Source organism: Rhinichthys klamathensis, unplaced genomic scaffold (assembly GCF_029890125.1).
Source record: "Rhinichthys klamathensis goyatoka isolate OS25496 unplaced genomic scaffold, OSU_Roscu_1.1 h1tg000036l_1, whole genome shotgun sequence".
In the NCBI taxonomy this organism is placed as follows: Eukaryota; Metazoa; Chordata; class Actinopteri; order Cypriniformes; family Leuciscidae; genus Rhinichthys; species Rhinichthys klamathensis.
Genome location: NW_026606584.1, coordinates 707,730 through 716,135, shown reverse-complemented (window position 1 = coordinate 716,135; position 8,406 = coordinate 707,730). Strand labels below are relative to the sequence as shown.

Genomic DNA, 8,406 nt, shown 5'->3' with positions numbered 1-8,406 from the left:
GCATCCTCGTTTCCTTTCCTCGCGTCTCAGCTCCACCCCCTGTAGGATGCGAGGGAAGGCTGCAAGGAAAGAAAAGGAGGACGGAGGAATCGAAGGAAAGTTTTTTTTATACTTTGGAGTAGTTGACCACTCGAGCGTCACTTCACTGCGTCATCAGCAGCGCTCAAAGTATCTGCCCTTATGTTGTTGAAGTTTGGCTATTTAAGAAATTTGTTATAAATAATAATAAAGCAAGATACCCTGTTGAAACATGTGAGATGTGTGGTTTATATAAACTGCAATGGTAAAGTATACATTAAAATGATTGTGACCGACGTGAAGGGGGAGGAGAATTGATACGTGCGTCACGTTAAGTCGATAAAACACTTCCGCAAAGCATGCAACCTCTGATGCAACCGTGCATCCTGTCGGTACACGATCCGTTCCATCTGCACGATCCGTTCTACGCATGCGCGTAATTACTAAGTAGAAGACGTCACGGTTTTCCTACACTATCGGTACCACGCATGCGTGGATGAAACACTTTACGGCCAGGCGGCACAACTTGCGGCATACCGGTTTTTGTGTAACATAGACATTCAATGTTTGTGTAACGTTAGTTGTATTTTGTTTAACATTTCACAGCGGGTCTATTTTGATGCTTTTAAATGTAGCTTACGCTGCATTACGATGTGTTTACGTGGTTGCCAATCCAAAATAATAAAGGAGTTGTGACTGAGTTATGAACATACATGATCAGTTTCCTCCACTCTCCTTTGCGATTCATTGCTGTATGGTATTAGGCTTAACTGACTTAACTTGCCGTGTTTTGGTCTGAGGTCAGTATTGTCAGATGGTTTGGTGTCGTTTTTTTTAATTAAAATTAAATTATTAAATTAAATAAATTATTAATTTATAATCGGCTATTAGTTACCTTTTAAGTTGAGTAATTTTGTATTAGTATGGGTCTATATAGGCTAATATATATCTATATAATCTAAATGTGGAAAATAATCCCTTTAATGTTGTTTACAAAGACAATAAAGGAACATAATATGCATTTCTGCCTAGACTATCTGCACTTACGTGAAAAAAGAACTACAAACAAGTCTGGGGAAACGTTATAGAGTATTTCAAACTGACAATGGAAATGACTTGAAAGAAGCATGTGTACACACAGAACCAGTGGGACCTGGGACCAGTGGTGGACAGTAGTAAAGTACACTTTTTGAGTATCTTTATTTATCTTTATAAAAACACTCTCACACACACTCTCACACACACACACACTTTAACAGCTCTCAGTCCACTTCAGACGAACACTCTTTCCGCTGTAACAGCTCTCAGTCACTTCAGACGAACACTCTTTCCGCTGTAACAGCTCTCAGTCCACTACAGACGAACACTCTTTCCGCTGAATCAGCTCTCAGTCCACTTCAGACGAACACTCTTTCCGCTGAATCAGCTCTCAGTCCACTTCAGACGAACACTCTTTCCGCTGTAACAGCTCTCAGTCACTTCAGACGAACACTCTTTCCGCTGTAACAGCTCTCAGTCCACTACAGACGAACACTCTTTCCGCTGAATCAGCTCTCAGTCACTTCAGACGAACACTCTTTCCGCTGTAACAGCTCTCAGTCCACTACAGACGAACACTCTTTCCGCTGAATCAGCTCTCAGTCCACTTCAGACGAACACTCTTTCCGCTGTAACAGCTCTCAGTCCACTTCAGACGAACACTCTTTCCGCTGTAACAGCTCTCAGTCCACTTCAGACGAACACTCTTTCCGCTGTAACAGCTCTCAGTCCACTTCAGACGAACACTCTTTCCGCTGTAACAGCTCAGTCCACTTCAGACGAACACTCTTTCCGCTGTAACAGCTCTGTTCATTTAAACGAACACTCTTTCCGCTGTAACACACACACACACACACGCACACACACACTAACAAAATGTATATGGGTGACTGTGCACCCCAACTCCAGCATTTACTCTCAGGTTGAGGGTGTCTTTGCAAATAATCATGAAGGTTTCCATGTGCTGAATGTTTTCAAAAATGAACGTGAAAGGCTCCATGGCATAGCACTTCCTCGACTCCATCAGCACCCTCCACGCTTTCATTTGGTCATCATGATCCATCAACATGTATGATGGTTCTTGCACCTGGCCAGTGAAAAGCCCAAGACTGTTCCTCACGATGTATTCTGCCTGGTACATATGTTTCAATGTGAGGGGCAGCTCCTCCACTTCTACCTGTTCCTCCTATGATAAAGTAAAATACCATAAATTAAGACTACAACATAAGATGTTTTGGTCTTTCAAACGGGGCCTAAAGACATCTTTTCAGCAAAAAAATTAACAAATGTCTCTTGGAGATGGCTGCAATGTAACAAAGGGTGAAACATTGACAACGTTTACATGCACCTTCATAATGCGATTATAATGGGATTTTAGCAATATTGCGATTATATTTTACCTCATGTAAACACAATACTTAAAGCAACACTATGTAACATTTTTACCTTAAAATAATGTTTCCAAAATCTTATCAGTGGTTCATCAAGTCGTAACAGGGTGAAAGGCACTTCTGCCATTGCCTGACGGGGTCTGTATCGCTGGCACAACGGAACTTCGGGGTTCGGGTAGTAACTAGGCTTGCTACGGTAGTCGGTGTTACCGGTGTTAATTTAACATTTAGAATGCATACGTGAAAATGGTTGTCTGGTTAGTTTGGCCATACCTTGACTATTTGGGGTCGAGAAATCCTATAAATAGGTGGTAGGGTGCCTGCCATCAGCTGTTCTGCCTCCTCTGTCCAGAAGGCAAAGCGCTGCCCGAAGTTCTGCCCATGCCCATTCAAAAGTATGGTACTTTTAATGTAGCATAATTGTAAAGCAGACCAATGTTTTACTGCTTGAAATATGCCCTACCTTGCGATCGAGAATTTCTCCAGAATCTGGAGACACCACCACTTCCGAATAGATGGTATGTCAGTCTGTAATACACATGTAATATTGGAGTCTTGCATTGTTTGTTTTTTAACATTCTTTGATACATATACATTCCATGAATTACAACTTACATCCAAAAAGTGAAACATGGCACCAGTACAGATGCAGAGGGCATACTGTTAAAGAGAAAAATAATTATTATGGAGATTTAGGACAAACAGGAAAAATTGAGTAGAAATTGTATAAGTTTACCATAAGCATGAATATCCCACAGCTCTGTCCATCTGACTGAACTGGAAATGGCTGAAAAGTAATATACAGTTACTCAGATGTGATGTTGACAACCATATATAGTGTCCGCTGAGCAAAATGAAATGGCAAATTTACATAGTAAGTAAAGTTACATCAAAATCTTTGCCCGTCTTCTCCACCCACGGTCCATTAGCCACTGCTCCTGCAAGTTGTCTGGAAAAACATTATGCAAAACTGAATCCATAGAACAAGGTTTTTTCCTCAATCCTAAAGCCAGAGAACAAGGCTTTTACTCAATCCTAAAGCCAGAGAACAAGGTTTTTACTCAATCCTAAAGCCAGAGAACAAGGCTTTTACTCAATCCTAAAGCCAGAGAACAAGGTTTTTACTCAATCCTAAAGCCAGAGAACAAGGATTTTACTCAATCCTAAAGCCAGAGAACAAGGCTTTTACTCAATCCTAAAGCCAGAGAACAAGGCTTTTACTCAATCCTAAAGCCAGAGAACAAGGCTTTTAATCAAACCTAAAGCCAGAGAACAAGGCTTTGCCTGAACAGGATATCAGTCCATTTCACTCAGTTTGATCTGTATTTGTTAAGGCTGTTACATTGAAGATTTTCAGAGTGCTGTTCAGGCTTAACTGGATGGAAAAAAAAGTAGAAAACACCCCCTATCATGTATTAACTTTAATTCCCATAGTAGCATGTAACTACATGCACTTTATGTTCTTTGTTAGCCTTAATCGGTCACAGGTCAAACCTTGCTAATGTCCTCTGCTTATGCATTTCAAACCTAAATATGGTTCGGTATTTCTCATCTCCAAACCCATTTGGACATAATGAGTCCAGAAAAATAGCCTCCTTCTTAGCAACTAATAACACCTGTGAAGAACATACCCTATTAATGTCAGCTATAGGGGCACCAACTGGTTTAAAAATAGAGGAAAAACTAAAAAACAATGTAACTGTACACAAAGCATGTAGTGGCTTGCTGTTTGTGACCCCCTAGACCATGCTGGCAAAATGATGATATCTTTAGATTCCACATTGTCCTATGAAAAAAAAACTATGTTCAGATCTCCTTGGACATAATCTTCACTTAAAGAGGTGTATCTGCTGGACTTGTCAACACATTATGCAACTTACCGGCAAACTAGGTTCCCTTAGTTTCCATTTAGGGACTTCAAATAGGTCAGCAATGTGGACATCCATTCCCTGAATAAAATTGTATGTCTGCATTTCATATACATACATCTCACAAAAGTGAGTAGTAAAAATGTGAGAGGTGCACTCACTTTTGCACAAACTTATGTGTAAGTCATCAAGGTAAATACAAATACATACATGTCTCCTGCCTGCCTCCTCTACCAGCCTGAAGCACGCATTCCCAATCTGAAAGCACAGAATGTTTTGCATAATTACAATAAAGGCATTAGAACCATCCAAACTCTTTACAGCAATATCCACTTACACTGCTCTCCACCTGTTCATCTAGCCCCAGGCTCCAAAAGTCTTCCCTTTGAAGACAAACTGGGCCATCCAGAACAACAATTTCTTTTGCTGGACGTGTTCTGTCCAGCACATAGGTCAGCTAGAAATAAAAAATATCCCTGCTAGGAATAAGCAATCATGCATTTATTATTTAAAGCACACCAACAAGCTGTGCATGTGAACTATCCAGTTTAGTTTGGCACTCACCACTTGTTCTTGTTGAGGACACAACCTCTTGTGCCACAGTGGACCTTTATTGGCATACTGGTGGTCCACCAGTCCAATGTCTTCTGCATTGTTTTGGCTGCCCTCCGATTCATGGCTATGATCTACACAACAGGAAAGTAAATAGTAATCATCATTGCCAAGTGTCATGTTTATATTTGCTATGTCACCAAGTAGGATTATTACAATACCTTGTGGCCGAAAGTAGGGCCTTAGCTGTGCAACATTAACTTTATGTATTTTCCCTAACAAGCCACACTTGCCACACCCTTCTCTGTCAGGGATGTGAGGGTGAATGGCCCTTGGTGGAGATCCTGTAAACAATTTCCCTTCTTCACCTTCTTTTTGGGCTCCCCAATTAGGACCTCGTCCCCTGCCTTAACTGAGCACTGGCGAACCCCTTTCCTTTTCTTTGCCTCAAAAGCCTTTTTTTGTTTCCCCTGTGCCTTTTCAATGTTTTTCCGTACCTTAAAGATAAGAATATATTACTATGCGAACATTCTTATTCAAATTGAACATGCCATTCACACAACTCTGAAAAAACCGTTTCATTGAGGGCCTTGACTCCAGCTAGTTTTAGCTCCAGCTCCTCCTCTGGGTCCGCCAATTCAAAGGCAGCGTCTGTCTCACAGACATTTAATGCCTGTGGTAGACGGGGGTGCCTATTGTACATTAAAAAGTACGGGCTGTACTTGGTGGATCTCTAATTTGAAACAAAATGTTTTGCATCAAATCACAAAATAAAACTCTTAAAACATGTATGCAACATATGTTATCTAGTCATTTTGAATAATAACCTGTTTTGCAGTGTTTATTCCATAAACTATGGCCTGCAAGTGGATGTCCCAATCATCATGGTGCTGATTAACATTTTCTGAGAGTCCTCTTTATATTTTGATTAGTTCTCTCATCCTTCAACATAGAAAGGAATTACTACATGCACTTTAGTGTACATTGGCTAAAATGGACTTTACTGTTTTGCGGGATGTCATGAGGGCACACTTACTTGGCCGTTTGACTGGGGATGGTATGCACTTGTGATGGCATGCTTGATGTTCAACGCCGCAAATATGTGTGCATTAAGCTGTACATCAGACACACATGGTTATTTTCAATATTTATTGGTCTCAGAAATGACCAATGACCAATGAATTGTGATGATGTCATATGTCCTGTGTGAAGGGAGAGGGTAATAAGGACACATACCTCGTTAACAAATGCACGGCCCCTGTCAGTGATGATTTTCCGGACCATACCAAATGTGTAGAGCTTTGACACAAGTGCCTCAGCCACCTCAGTGCTAAAGCCACACTTCAAAGGCTCAGCGATAACCCACTTGGTGAACAGGTCTGTCACCGTGAGGACGTATTGATGGTCTTTCATGTTTTTTTTCAGTGGACCAATGAGGTCCATACCGACCACCTCCCACGGCTCTTTCACCTGTGGAGATATGTAATATTACCACATCACCTAACTTGTTGCTTTAAGTGGTACACCAAGGTAAGCTCTACCTTAATAGGGTGAAGGGCAGGAGACACAGTCTTTATGGGGTCGTTCTTTTGGCATCTGTGACAGCTTTTGACCTGATGGATACATTTATTATTTAGACAAAATAATTATCTGAAGTCAAACAAAGCCACTAAATCAATTCATTGCCTGAGAGCCATAGTGTTAAATTCCATTAAAGTTCCAAAAAAGTACCCAATCTGCCACATCTGCCTTTATGTTATCCCAGTAGTACCCCACAGCAACCCTGTCCATGGTCGCCCTCACGCCCCCATGGTTCCCTGTTCCAGGGTTGTTGTGGCACTCCTCCAGGACAGCCCGCCTCTGCTCATCAGACAGCACAACCAGCCTCATGAATTGTGCACTGGGGCCAATGTAGAATAATTTACTTTCTGTGATAGACAAACAATGTTTGTTACGTAATGATTTTGCTGCTTTGTTTGGTATTACAATACAGCACGTATGTGCACATGTGTCTTTGTTCAGGGATGCAAACACGTGTGGTGAAAAATGTTGGCGGTTACTATGTCTGACTAGATGGAACGTTACTGACATGCTCACACGTGTTAACTAAAACAATGCTAAATATTATTTTCAAATACCAGAGTATAGAAGAACAAGAGGCGAAACTCTGATGCTTTTTTTGGTAACAGCCACTAGGTGGCGTTTCGGTAGCGCGGCCGCCATTTTGGGGTGAAGTTTCCAACTGGAGTTACTGGACAACAGCACAGATAACAGTTTTTTGAGGTAGTTTTTTTTTGCATTAGTGAGTATTACCATTTTATGCAACTTTACACAATTACTACTATTATTAGTTAGTTACCAACTTCACTAGGCCTGAAATATATTTTGTACGTTTTAATCCCCTGGATCATGATAAAAACATGATGATCTTATAGAACATGATGCATTGCTGTGTCCGTTATTCTATAATTGCCACTTTTGTACAGTGGCTGTGTTTTTGTTTACATAGTCTTGCTTTTTAGTGTTAAAGGGGTCATATAATGCCATTTTTGTACAAGCTAATATGATTCTTTAGGGTCTAAATTAAAAGTTTGTAATATACTTTAATTAAAAATTCTCATTAGTATTGTAAGAAAACACTTATTTTACCTGGTCAAAAACAGCTCTGTTTTCAGCACGCCGTTTCAGTGCATATGACTTTAAATGATAATGAGCTTTGCTCACCCCGCCTCTCTGTTCTGCGCATACACCGTTTGTAACACAATAACCATAACGCGCTGTTCATTATAAACGTGGGATTATGAATTATATTGAGAACGTTGTACATAGAAAACATGCTGTAATGTACCCTGAGTGTAAACCGACGCATTCATCGTGAAGCGTGCAGCTGGCGATTTGCAAAGATTAATATAAATATTAATATAAAGATTAATAAAACGTTACACTCACTTTAGTTCTTCTGAAGGTTCAGCAGGAACACGAATAGGTTCGATCCTTTATTCAGGTGCAGCTTCTCAGCAAAACCAGCTTTACACTGATCCTCGTTTATAAAGCAGTCCACTGAGAAATGATTCGGCAAACATGAGAGCATTGACGTTGCTCGTGGGGAATATTCCCTTCGAAAACAAACTCAGCCACTGTGTCTTCAGCGGTTCGGATTTAAGAACATTAAAATGACTGCTGTGTTCGTTATTGCACCCAAGAACAGAACACCACAATCGCTTAGACGCCATTCTGCTCATAGACAGTGCTCCAGCATATCAACAATGACCGCGCCGATCCGCGCGGACTATGGCTGCGTTCGGAATCGCATACTCAATGAGTAGGTACTTAATTTCAATGAGTACTTACTTAACGAGCGCTAAAAGAGTAGGTACTTTATAGCCAAATCTCGTTGAGTATGAATGCGATCCGGACATCATCCGCCATGTTGACGTTATCATGTGACCTACGACGCGTTATCACAAGCGCAACAACTTAAAAGATGAACGACACGTTTAATTCATCTATCTGTAAATATCTTGATATTGATGAAACTT

The 8,406-nt window shown here is 40.7% G+C and overlaps 1 long non-coding RNA gene across 3 annotated transcripts; it reads right to left on the bottom strand.

The window, feature by feature from the left end:
* Positions 1-2,055: 2,055 nt before the first annotated feature.
* Positions 2,056-5,781, bottom strand: LOC130081165 (uncharacterized). 3 transcript variants are annotated; one of them, XR_008806693.1, is made up of 12 exons: positions 5,695-5,781; positions 5,442-5,600; positions 5,089-5,364; positions 4,880-5,001; positions 4,653-4,772; positions 4,526-4,573; positions 4,328-4,396; positions 3,336-3,396; positions 3,184-3,234; positions 3,063-3,107; positions 2,721-2,975; positions 2,056-2,242 (listed from the first exon to the last, which is right to left on the bottom strand). It is a non-coding gene; the product is annotated as an uncharacterized LOC130081165 (long non-coding RNA). The 3 variants fall into 3 exon arrangements; XR_008806694.1 differs by lacking the exon at positions 4,328-4,396; XR_008806695.1 differs by lacking the exons at positions 4,328-4,396; positions 4,526-4,573.
* Positions 5,782-8,406: the final 2,625 nt, after the last annotated feature.